We start from the raw sequence: 12,664 nt of genomic DNA, 5'->3' as shown, positions 1-12,664 counted from the left end.
TTTCCAGTTTCTAGATCCTACCCACCCTAATTTGTCATCTCATGGCTGTATTTCTCCTCCTCCAAAGTCAGCAAATTTGGGCTAAGCCCTTCCCAGTTTGTTATCTTTTTGATTCTGTGCTTCAGTCATTTGCTTCTCTGTCTTCGACATATTTCTACCTCCCTTTTCTATTGTTAATTCATTACAATCATATTGGGTCCAACTAGATAATCCAGGTTTGTCTCCCTATTTTAAGGACATCCGATTAGCAATTTTAATTCTGTTTTCAAACTTAATTCCCCTTCGACGTGTGTTATGGGTTGAACTGTGTTTCTCAAAAAGAATATTGAAGGCCTAACCCCTGTATTTGTTCATGTGACCTTATCTGGAAATGGGGTCTTTGCAGATGTAATCAAGTTAAAAGGGAGTCATTAGTGTAGGCTTTAAACCAATATGAGAAGTGACCTCAGAAGAAGAGAAATATTTGGACACAGAGAGACACACAGGAAAATCAGCATGCAATGGAAAAGACAGATATTGGAATAATGCAGCTGTAACTCAAGGAATGCCAAGTATTGATGTCCTGTCTCAGACGGAACATGGCCTTGCTGATACCTTGGTTTTGAACTTTTATGCTCTGAAATTTCCAGTCTCATTCTCTGTGAGAGAATAAACTTCTATTGTTTTAAACCATCTGGCTTGTGACACTTTGTTACCACAGACACAATAAATTAATATAACATATAGCATAACACATTTATAGGTTCTCAGGATTAAGTCAGTCATTTCTGCTGAGCCATCAATCTACTTACAGCAGATAGAAATGACTTTGTAGTTGACTTAAATATGATTGTGTTTTGTATAATATTTTCAGCATAATGCATAGACCAAAAAAGCAATCTTTATTTATTTATTTAAATTAATTAATTAATTAATTTATTTTTGAGGAGTCATCTTGCTCTACCACCCAGGCTGGAGTGCAGTGGTTTGATCTTGGCTCGCTGCAACCTCCGCTTCTCAACTTCAAGCGATTCTCCTGCCTCAGTCTTCTGAGCAGCTGGGATTACAGGTACGTGCCACCACACTGGCTATTTTGTTGTATTTAATTATTTATTTATTTGCTATTTTATTTTATTTTATTTTATTTTATTTTTTTGAGATGGAGTCTCACTCTGTCGCCCAGGCTGGAATGCAGTGGCGTGATCTAGGCTCACTTCAAATTCTGCCTCCGGGGTTCATGCCATTCTCCTGCCTCAGCCTCCTGAGTAGCTGGGACCACAGGTGCCCTCCACCACACCCAGCTAATTTTTTGTATTTTTAGTAGAGACGGGTTTTCATCGTGTTAGCCAGAATGGTCTCAATCTCCTGATCTCATGATCCACCTACCTCAGCCTCCCAAAGTGCTGGGATTACAGGCATGAGCCACCACGCCCCACCAATTTTTTGTATATCTAGTAGAGACTGGATTTCACTGTGTTAGCCAGGATGGTCTCAATCTCCTGACCTCATGATCCACCTGCCTCGGCATCCCAAAGTGTTGGGATTACAGGCATGAGCCACCATGCCTGGCCTAGTCACCTCTTTTGAACACTGTATGTAATAGTAGTTGGTATGGGGAAAAAAAGCCTTATGAATATCAAAATGGAATTGTCTTTAATGGACTGCTAACATCTTACCCAAGTAAGTTGCCTACAACTAATGCTTACATGAGAATTAAAACTAAAATAATATTTACAATTTGTGAAATATTAACTTGTGGGAATATTTCCACTTCTAATGTTTCTTTATTAAGAAGGCATCTCTAGTAGACAGAATTCTCTAGAGGAACAGGACTAATAGAATAGTTTATTAAGTATTAATTTACACAACCACAAGGTCCAATAATAGGCTGTCTGCAAAGCAAGCTTGAGGAGTAAAGAGAGCCAGTCCGAGCCTCAAAACTGAAGAACTTGGAGTCTGATGTTCGTTGGCAGGAAGCGTCCAGCACGGAAACTTTTAAAGATGTAGGCTGGGAGGCTAGGCCAGGCTCTCCTTTTCACATTTTTCTGCCTGCTTTATATTTGCTGGCAACTGATTAGTTGGTGCACATCCAATTAAGGATAGGTCTGACTTTCCCAGCCCACTGATTCAAATGTTAACGTCCTGTGACAACACCTGCACAGACACATTCAAGGTCAATACTTCGTATCCTTCAGTTCAATCAAGTTGACAGTATTAACCATCACAAGAGCACCTCTTGTCGACTTGAATCCATACTCATCTCCTGAGATCATACATAATCTTCAAATAAAGGCAATAATAAAGTCATAATTATGCCTGACATAACTATCCTTCGTACAACCAGAAATGCACCAATCCCCAACCCAAATAATATTACATAAAGTTAACAATACATAAATGCTGATATGAAGTTAATATATCTTATGTCACATGATAAAGAAAATAAAACAAAGATATTTTCTTAGTACAATTATATACTTTTACAAGCATGTTTTTAATAAAAGAAGGAGAAAATACTCATGACAGTTACCCATCTCCCTTTCTGCAGCTGGTCACGTGGTCATAGCTGGTATTGATGACCATCTTCTTTACTAGTAATTCTGTATTCCCTTTGCCTTCAGCAAGCATCTCAGTGGTTCATGGACTTTTTTCCTAGTGGAGTGACCCAAATCTTCATTTGTGAAGAGTCTGGGAAATTTGTAGTCCTTCCTGGATTGGGCTGTTGTAGTTTTCCATTAACCTTAATTACAAGGCATGGTAATACTAACAGCCTAATGGATCTCCTGTATTCTATGCATACTCTTCCTTATAGTGCGGGTCAATCACCCCAGCCAATACTGTACCTCCGTTCTTAGCCTGTTGACTTAAAGGTAGGAAGACCCCAAAGTGTCCAATCTTAACTTCCAGTTTAATTAGATCATTGTTATGTCTTCTGGTGGCAGCGTTCCTCCCTCTGGAACTAAGACCTCTAGGCCAGCAGAGCGTAATGTCACAGGAACAGGAAGCAAAAATTTTGCTAGTGAATTACTAAGGATGATGGTGAGCGATGCCACTTCCACTTCCACCCCTTGATTCCTGGACATGTGAATCCTGGCTATGCAAGAAACAGTACCATATGTTGGATGCTGATTCAGAGCATACACGGCCTTCTGGAGAACTTTTCCCCAGCCCTTTGAAGTACTGTCACCTAGTTGGCATTGTAATTGTGGCTTTACAAGGTAATTCCACCATTCTATCAATTCAGCGGCTTCAGGATGATGGGGAATATGGCAAGACCAGTGAATTCCATGAGCATGACGCCACTGCCACACTTCGTTAGTGGTAAAGTGAGTGCCTTCATCAGAGGCAATGCTGTGTGGAATACCACGATGGTTGATAAGTCATTCTGTGAGTCCACGGATGGTAGTATTGGCAGTTGCGTTGCATACAGGATAAGCAAACCCATATCTGGAGTAAGTGTCTATTCCAGTGAGGACAAACTTCTGCCCTTTCCATGATGGAAGAGGTTCAGTATAATCAACCTTCCATCAGGTAGCTGGCTGATTACCCTGAGGAATGGTGCCATATTGAGGGCTCAGTGTTTGTCTCTGCTGATGGCAAATTGGGCACTTAGCAGTGACCAAAGCCATATTAGCCTTGGTGAGTGGAAGTCCATGTTGCTGAGGCCATGCATAACCTCCATCCCTGACACCATGGCCACTTTGTTCACTGGACCATTGGGTGATGACAAGGGTGACAGGGAAATGAGTGGTGTCCACAGAACAGGTCGTGCTATACAGTTGATTATTAAAATCCTCCTCTGCTGAGGTCACCTGTTGGTGAGCACTCATATGGGATACAAATATCTTCACAGTTTTTGACCACTCAGAGAGGTCCATCTACCTACCTCTTCCCCAAATTTCTTTGATACCAATTTTCCAATCATGCTACTTCCAAGTCCCTGACCATCCAGCCAAACCATTGGCTACAGCTCATGAATCAGTATATAATTGCATATCTACCCATTTCTCCATCCATGCAAAGTGCACAACCAGCTGCACTGTTTGAAGTTCTGCCCAATGGGAATATTTCCCTTCACGGCTGTCCTTCAGTGATGGAAGGGGCTGTAGTGCTGCAGCTGTCCACTTTTGGGTGGTGCCTACATATCATGCAGAATCATCTGTAAACCAGGACCTAGTCTTCTTTTCCTCTGTCAAGTGATCATAGGGCACTCCCCACGAGGCCATCAGTGCAGGCTGGGGGACAGAAGGCAGGGTGGTAGGAGTGGAAACCATAAGCATTTGAGCCACTTCCTCAAGTAACTTACTTGTGCCTTCAGGACCTGCTCAAGCCTGATCACGTATACACCATTTCCATTTGATAATGGAACGCTGTTGTGCACAACCCAGTTTATGGCTAGATGTGTCAGAAAGCACCCAGTTCCTGATAGGCAGTTCAGGTTGCATGGTAACTTGTTGACCCACAGTCAAACGTTCAGTTTCCACCAAATCCCAATAGCAAGCCAAGAGTGGTCTCTCAAAAGGAGAGTGGTTATCTGCAGGAGATGGCAGGGCCTTGCTCCAAAATCCTAGAGACCTCTCCTGTGATTCACCTATGGGGGCCTGCTGAATGCTTCAGCCAGCATCCATGTCTGCCACTGACACCTCAAACACCATTAGATCTTCTAGGTCATATGGTCCAAGTGGTAGAGCAGCTTGCACAGCAGTCTAGACCTGTTGCAGAGCCTTCCCTGGTTCTGGACCCCACTCAAAACTGGTAGCCTTTTGGATCATTTTGTAAATGGGCCAGAGTAGCACCGGGTCTCTAATGGTGCAACATTTTTTTTTTTTTCTCATTATGTCCCTTCATTATGTGACAGAAAGATGAACTTATAAAACCCAGTAAATATCTGTAGCTCTTTTTCTCTCTCTTTCTATCTTGCTATAGGCTTAACATGCTGTGTTAGTTGTTCTCAACCATATAGTTAGCTTAGCAGTAAAGTCATCACATAAAAAGCATGCAGTGCCCCATTACTGACAGGAAGTGTATAATGGGATGAATGTTTCCTCTCAAAATTCGTATGTTGAGGCCCTAGATTTCAATATGCTCATATTTAGAGGTGAGGCCTTTGGGAAGTAATTAAGTTTAAATTATGCAGTGGGTGGGAAGGGGATGGTGATAGTGGGTTTACTGCTCTTATAAGTACAGGAAGAGATAATTTTCTCTTTTTCTCTCTCTTTTCCCATGAACACTTACCAAGAAAAGCCCACATGAACACATATGAGAAGGTGGCTGTCTGCAAGGTAGTGAGTGGGTCCTCACCAGACAGCAAATCTGCCAGCCCTTTGATCTTGAACTTCCCAGCCTCTAGAACTGTGAAAAGTAAAATTCTGTTGCTTAAGCCACTCTGCCTCTAGTATTTTGTTACAGGTGCCAGAGCAGCCTAAGACAAACTGGATTAATCAATTTGAAGTTTCTGCTTTCTTTCAAAACAGAAAGAAATTCTTTCCAATATTGTAATAAAGACATATAATTTATAGCTAACTGACTTATTTTTCTTATTATTCAATTGGTTCAACACTCAAGAGATGGAAAGTATTAATTATCAGACCTCTTTATTTCCTAGCTACATTTGCTAAAGGTTTTGGTCAATGATTCCCTTTCTTCATGATTTTATTTTCTGCCATGTTCCTGCCTGAACGTGATGCCCAAGTATTAATGTAGTAATAAAAACAGTTTTTCATCACAACCCACTGGGCAGAAGTTAGTAACTTTCAATGACATTGCTAGTAGATCTTAACATCTACTTGCTAAAATGTCACTATTGATAGTACAGAAATAAAAAGGTAATGGTTGATTTCTTATTATACATATTATTTATATCCTAGTGCTGAAAGAGCTTAAAAACATTAATGAGACTGTTACTTTGACTTCCACATTACTTTATGCTGAATTAAACATTTAAAAATGATATGAAGACTTGTGTGCATGTTGTCATTAGAGTCCATTTACACAGTAGGAAAAAGACTTCACTCTTTCTTGACCTCAATTACAGTGACTTATATTTTTACTTAACTGAGAAAATCTCTCCCATGGCCACACCTTGAACTTTGTCACCATAAAGATAGGCTTCATGTTACAAAATAGAAATACATCTTCTTCTTCAAAACGAAACTACTGTATCTTCCCCCTTCCTCATATGCTCACTCCCACTTTACTTGATATTTGTTTGTTTGTTTGTTTGCCTAATGAATACCTCTAATCCAGTCATTCTTAAGCTCTGGTGTGTATATGAATCATCTGATCATTTTGTTAAAAAAAATATGATTTAACTCTTCTCTGAGGGATCTTCTATCAGGTGGTATGTTTTGCCACAGAAAGCTTTTTAAAATATCCCGTAGGGAGCAAGAGGGAAAAATAGAAACGTTCACTGATTACTCCTCAACCTCCCATAAAGAAACCAAGTCAACAACTATCTACACAGAAAACAACACTTCATAAGAATAAAAAAATTGGGTGAGTAACTCATAGTACCTGGTTTTAACTTTATATTGCTGAAAAAGGCACTGAAGAGATAGGAAAAACAGCCCTGAATTGCCTATGCCATCCCTCCCCGACCACTGGCCTTGAGGGAAGGAACATTGGTGGTAGTCAGGCAGTACTCCTCATTTTCAGAGGTGGTGATGGCTGTGGAGTGAGGCTCTTCGGCCTTTGGAAAATGGTAAGAAGAGTGAGTAGGACTGCATTGTGTGGTTTAAGTGCCAGCTCAGCAATAATACAATAGAATATTAGGTAGACTTCTAAGATTTTTGATTCTGGTCCTTGACTCTCAGATGGCACTTCTGGACTCATCCAGGACCTGGGGGACCTCACCGCCCTAAAGGGAAGGACAAAGGCCTGGCTGTCGTTGACAGCTGTTGATTATAGAGCCCCAGGTCATTGCATGAACATAAGCAGTAGTCAGGGAGTGATTACAGCAGGTCTTGCGCAAGAACCAGTGCTGTGCTGACTTCAGGTCTGACCCAGAACCAGCGCAATCACAGTGGTGGTAACCACAGGGGTGCTTGTGTTACTCCACCCTTTACTTTAGGTACTTATTATTACTGGGCTTTAGATCACCCCCCAATGCAGAAACAGTTTAGATCACAGTACCCAAGTCCTTTCAAATATCTGGAAAGCATTCCCAAGAAGAATGGCTACAATAAATACCTAAATCTTTAATGTCCAGATATCGAATAACATCTACTAGCATCAATACTATACAGCAAAACATGGCTTCACTAAATGAACTAAATAAGACACTAGACACCAACCCTGAAGAAAGAGAGATATGTGACCTTTCAGATAGAGAATTTAAAAAAAACCTATGTTGAGGAAACAAAAAGAAATCCAAGATGACAGAGAAGGAATTCAGAACCCTATCAGATAAATTTAACAAAGAGCATGAAATAATTAAAAATAATGAAACAAAAATTCTGGAGCTAAAAAATGCAATTGTCATATTGAAGAATGCATTAGAATCCTTTAGTAGCAGAATGTATCAAGCAGAAATAAGAATTGATAAGCTTGAAAACAGCCTACTTTGAAAATAAAAACAGGAGAAAAAAAGAAAAAAAGAACTAAAAAAAAAAAAAAAAAAGAAGCATGTCTATAATATCTAGAAAATAGTCTCAAAAGGACAAATCTAAGACCTATTGGTCTTAAAAAGAAGGTAGAGAAAGAGATAAAGTTAGAAAGTTTATTCAAAGGGACAATGACATAGAACTTCAAAAATCTAAAGAAGGATGCCAATATCCAAGTACAAGAAGGTTATAAAATACCTAGCAGATTTAACCCAAAGAAGATTACCTCAAGGCATTTAATAATCAAACTTCCAAAGGTCAAGGATAAAGCAAGGATCCTAAAATAAATATGTGACTGTTGTATATAAACCAGTTGCATCCTAGGTAAAAAATAAAATGATGAACCAATAAAAAATAATAACTACAACAAAGTTTCAAGACCATAGTCAGTACAATAAAATATAAACAGAAAGAACAAAAAGTTAAATGGTGGGAAACAAAGTTAAGGCAAGTTTTTATTACTTTGTTTGTTTGTTTGTTTATGCAAACAGTGTTAAGTTGTTATTAGTTTAAAATAATGGGTTATAAGATAGTACTTGCGAGCTCCATGACAACCTCAAACCAAAAAAAACCATACAATGGGTATACAAAAAATAAAAGCCAATAAATTAAAATATATCACCAGAGACAATCATCTTCACTAGAGGAAGCCAAGAATAGAATGAAAAAGAAAGAACAATCAAATAACAAAATGGCAGGAGTCAGTCCTTACTTATCAATAACACTAAATGTAAATGGACTAAACTATTCAAGCAAAAGATATAGACTGGCTGAATGAATGAAAACACAAGATCCATTAATCTGTGGCCTACAAGAAACCCACTTCGCATATAAAGACACATATAGACTGAAAGTAATGGGATATAAAAATTCATATAAATGGAAACTGAAAAGAGCAGGAGTCACTATACTTATATCAGAAAAAATAGATTTCAAAACAAAACCTATAAAAAGAGATAAACACGGTCACTGTATAATGATGAAGGGATCAGTACAACAAGACAATATAACAATTTTTAATATATATGCACCCAACAGTGGAGAATGCAGATATGTAAAGCAAATATTATTAAACTAAAGAGATAGATAGGCTCCAGTACAATAATAACTGGAGACTTCAACACCCCACTTTCAGCATTGGTCAGATTATTCAGGCAGAAAATCATCAAAGAAACATCACATTTAAACAGAACTATAAACTAAATGTATCTAATAGACATTTATAGAACATTTCACCCAGAATCTGCAGAATAGACATTCTTTTCCTCAGCACATGAATCATTCTCAAGGACAGACCATAATTTAGGTAACAAGGCAAGTCTTAAAACATTCAAAAAACTTGAAACAGTATCAAGCATCTCTCTGCTCACAATAGAATAAAACTAGAAATTAATAACAAGAGAATTGTTGAAAACTATGTATCTAGCTGGAATTTAAATAATGTTTTCCTGAAAGATCAGTGGGTCAATAAATAAGAGGAAAATTGCAAAATTTATTGAAGCAAATAATAATGAAAACACAACATAACAAAACCTATGGGAGACAGCAAAAGCAAAAGTCAGAGAAAAGTTTATAGCTAAAACTGCCTACATAAAACATGAGGAAAAACTTCAAATAAACAACCTAACAATAAATGTTAAAGTACTAGAAAAGCAAGAGGAAACCAAACCCCAAATTAATAGAAAAAAAGAAATAATACATATCAGAGCAGAAATAAGTGAAATTGAAATAAAAAATACAAAAGATCAATGAAACAAAAGTTTGGCTTTTAGAAAAGTTAAACACACCTGACAAAGCTTTAGCCAGACTAATTGAAAAAAAGAAAGACAAGCCACATAAATAAAATCAGAAATGAAAAAGGGGACATTACAACTAATATGGCAGAAATATAAAAAATCATGAATGGTTACTATGAGCAACTATATGCAAATAAACTGGAAAATCTTGAAGAAATGGACAAATTCCTACATATGTGCAACCTACCAGTGAGAAATTCAAAACCTGAACAGATCAATTACAAATAATGAGATAAAAGTCATAATAAAAAGTTTCCTAGTAAAAAAAGCCCAGAATCTGAAGGCTTCACTGCTGAATTTTACCTAACATTTAAAGAACTAATATCAATCAGACTCAAAGTAGTCTGAAAAATAGAGGAGGAGGGTATATTTTCAAATTCATTCTATGAAGCCAGTGTTACCCTGATACCAAAAGCAAATGCTCATCAAAAAAAGAAAACTACTGGCAAATATATCTGATAAATACTGATGCAAAAATCCTCAGCAAAATACTAACAAACTGAATCCAACAATACGTTAGAAAAATCATTCATCATGACCAAGTGGAATTCACCCCTGGGATGCAAGAATGGTTCCACGTACACAAATTAATCAACATGATATATCATGTCAACAAAATGAAGGATCAAAACTATATAATCATTTCAATTTATGTTAAAAGAAAGCATTTGACAAAAATCAACATTCCTTCATGATAAAAACCTTCAAAAAATTGGGGATATATCTTATCCCCAGGACCATACCTTAACATAATAAAGGCCATATATAACAAACCCACAGCTAGTATCATACTAAGTGGAGAAAATTTAAAACTCTTTCCTCTAAGATCTGGAACATGAAAAGGATGTTCACTGTCACCACTGTTATTCAACATAATACTGGGAGTCCTAGCTAGGGCAATCAGACAAAAGAAAGATATAAAAGCCATCCAAATTGGAAAGGAAGAAGTCAAATTATCATTGATTTCAGGCGATATGATCTTATTTTGGGAAAAAACTAAAGACTTCACAAGAAAACTATTAAAACTAATAGACAAATTCAACAAACTTCCAGGATACAAAATCAGCATAATAAAACTAGTAGCATTTCTGTATGTCAACAATGAAGAATGTGAAAAAGAAATTTAAAAAGTAATACCATTTACAATAGCCACACATAAAATTTAATACCTAGGAATTAACCACAGAAGTGAAAGATCTCTATAATGAAAACTATAAAACACGGATGAAGGAAATTGAAGAGAACAACAAAAAGTGAAAAAAATATATATATTCTATGTTTTTGGATTGGAAAAATTATTATTGCTAAAATTTCCATACTACCCAAAGCAATATACAGGTCCAATGCAATCTCTATAAAAATATCAATGACACTCTTCATGGAAATAGAAAAAACAATCTTAAAATTTACATGGAACAACAAAGGACCCCAAATTACCAAAGCAATATTGAGCAAAAAGAACAAAGCTTGAGGTATCACACTATCAGACTTCAAATTATACTACAGAGCTATAGTAACCAAAACATCATGATACTGGAGTAAAAACAGATACATAGACCAGTGGAACAGAATAGAAAACCCAGAAACAAATTCACACACTTAAAGTGGACTCATGATCAACAAAGATACCAATAGTATACAATAGGGCAAAATATAGTTTCTTCAATAAATGGTGCTGGGAAAACTGGATATCCATATGCAGAAGAATGAAACTAGAACTCTATCTTTTATCATATACAAAAATCAAATCAAAAGTGATTAAAGGCTTAAATATGAGAACTCAAACCATGAAAATACCACAAGAAAACTTTGGGGAAAATCTCCAGGACGTTGGTCTGGGAAAAGATTTCTTGAGCAGTACCCCACAAACACAGGAAATCAAAGAAAAAATATAAATGGGATCATATCAAGTTAAAAAGCTTCTGTAAAGCAAAGAATGCAATCAACAAAGTGAAGAGATAATGCACAGAATGGGATAAAATATTTGCAAATGACCCATTTGACAAGAGATTACTAACCAGAATATATAAAAAGCTCAAGCAACTCTATAGAAAAAAATAACTAATAATCCAATCAAAATGGCAAACAGGTATTTGAAAAGGTGTCCAACATCATTGATCATCAGAGAAATGCAGATCAAAACTACAACGAGATATCATATCCCAGTTAAAATTGCTTATATCTAAAAGATAGGCAATAAAAAATGCTGACAAGGATGTGGAGTAAAGGGAACCATTGTACACTTTTGGTGGGAATGTAAATTAGTAAAACCACTGTGGAGAAAAATTGGGACATTACTCAAAAACTAAAAATAGAGCTATCATATGATCCTGCAATCTCACTGCTGAATATATGACCAAAAGAAATTAAATTAGTATATTGAAGAGATATCTTCACTCCTATGTTTGTTGCATCTCTGATTACAATAGCTAAGATTTGGAAAAAATCTAAGTTTCCAGAAATAGATGCATGGATTAAGAAAATGTGGTACTTATGCACAATGGAGTACTATTCACGATGGAGTACTATTCAGCAATAAAAACAATAATGAGTTCTAGTCATTTGCAGTAAAATGAATAGAACTGAAGGTCTTTCAAGTGAACTGAAGTGAAATAAGCCAGGAACAGAAAGGCAAATATTGCATGTTCTCACTTATTTGTGGGATCTAAAAATCAAAACAATTGAACTTGTGAGCATAGAGAGTAGAACGATCATTATCAGAGACTGAGAAAAGTAGTGGAGTACTGGGGGGAAGGTGGAGATTGTTAATGGATACAAAATATAGAATGAATAAGATCTACTATTTGATAACACAATAGTGTGACTATAGTCAATAATAACTGTACATTCTAAAATAATTTAAAGATTTTAATTGGATTGTTTGCAACTCAATGTATAAATGCCTGAGGGGATGGATACCCCATTCTTCTTGATGTGCTTATTTCACATTGCATGCCTGTTTGAAAACATCTCATGTGCCCCATAAATATATAAACTTACTACGTACCACCAACAATTACAAATAAAAATAAATTTCAAATAAATTTCAAATAGATTCTATAAAACATCTGAATATGAATATTCTAAGGAATGAAGTGGTACCTTTCCATTCCAAAATACAAAATTAACTCAAAATCATGGACTTACAAATGTAAGACCTAAAACTATGAAATTAAAAATAATTAGGAGCAAATACTTCGTGTGTTCTTGGATATAACACCAAAAGAAGAATAAACAAATTTTAAAAACTACATACATTGAACTTCATCAAATTAAAAAACTTTTGTG

Source organism: Macaca thibetana, chromosome 5 (assembly GCF_024542745.1).
Source record: "Macaca thibetana thibetana isolate TM-01 chromosome 5, ASM2454274v1, whole genome shotgun sequence".
Lineage (NCBI taxonomy): Eukaryota > Metazoa > Chordata > Mammalia > Primates > Cercopithecidae > Macaca > Macaca thibetana.
The sequence above is the reverse complement of the archived record's forward strand: the minus strand, read 5'-3'. Positions refer to the sequence as shown.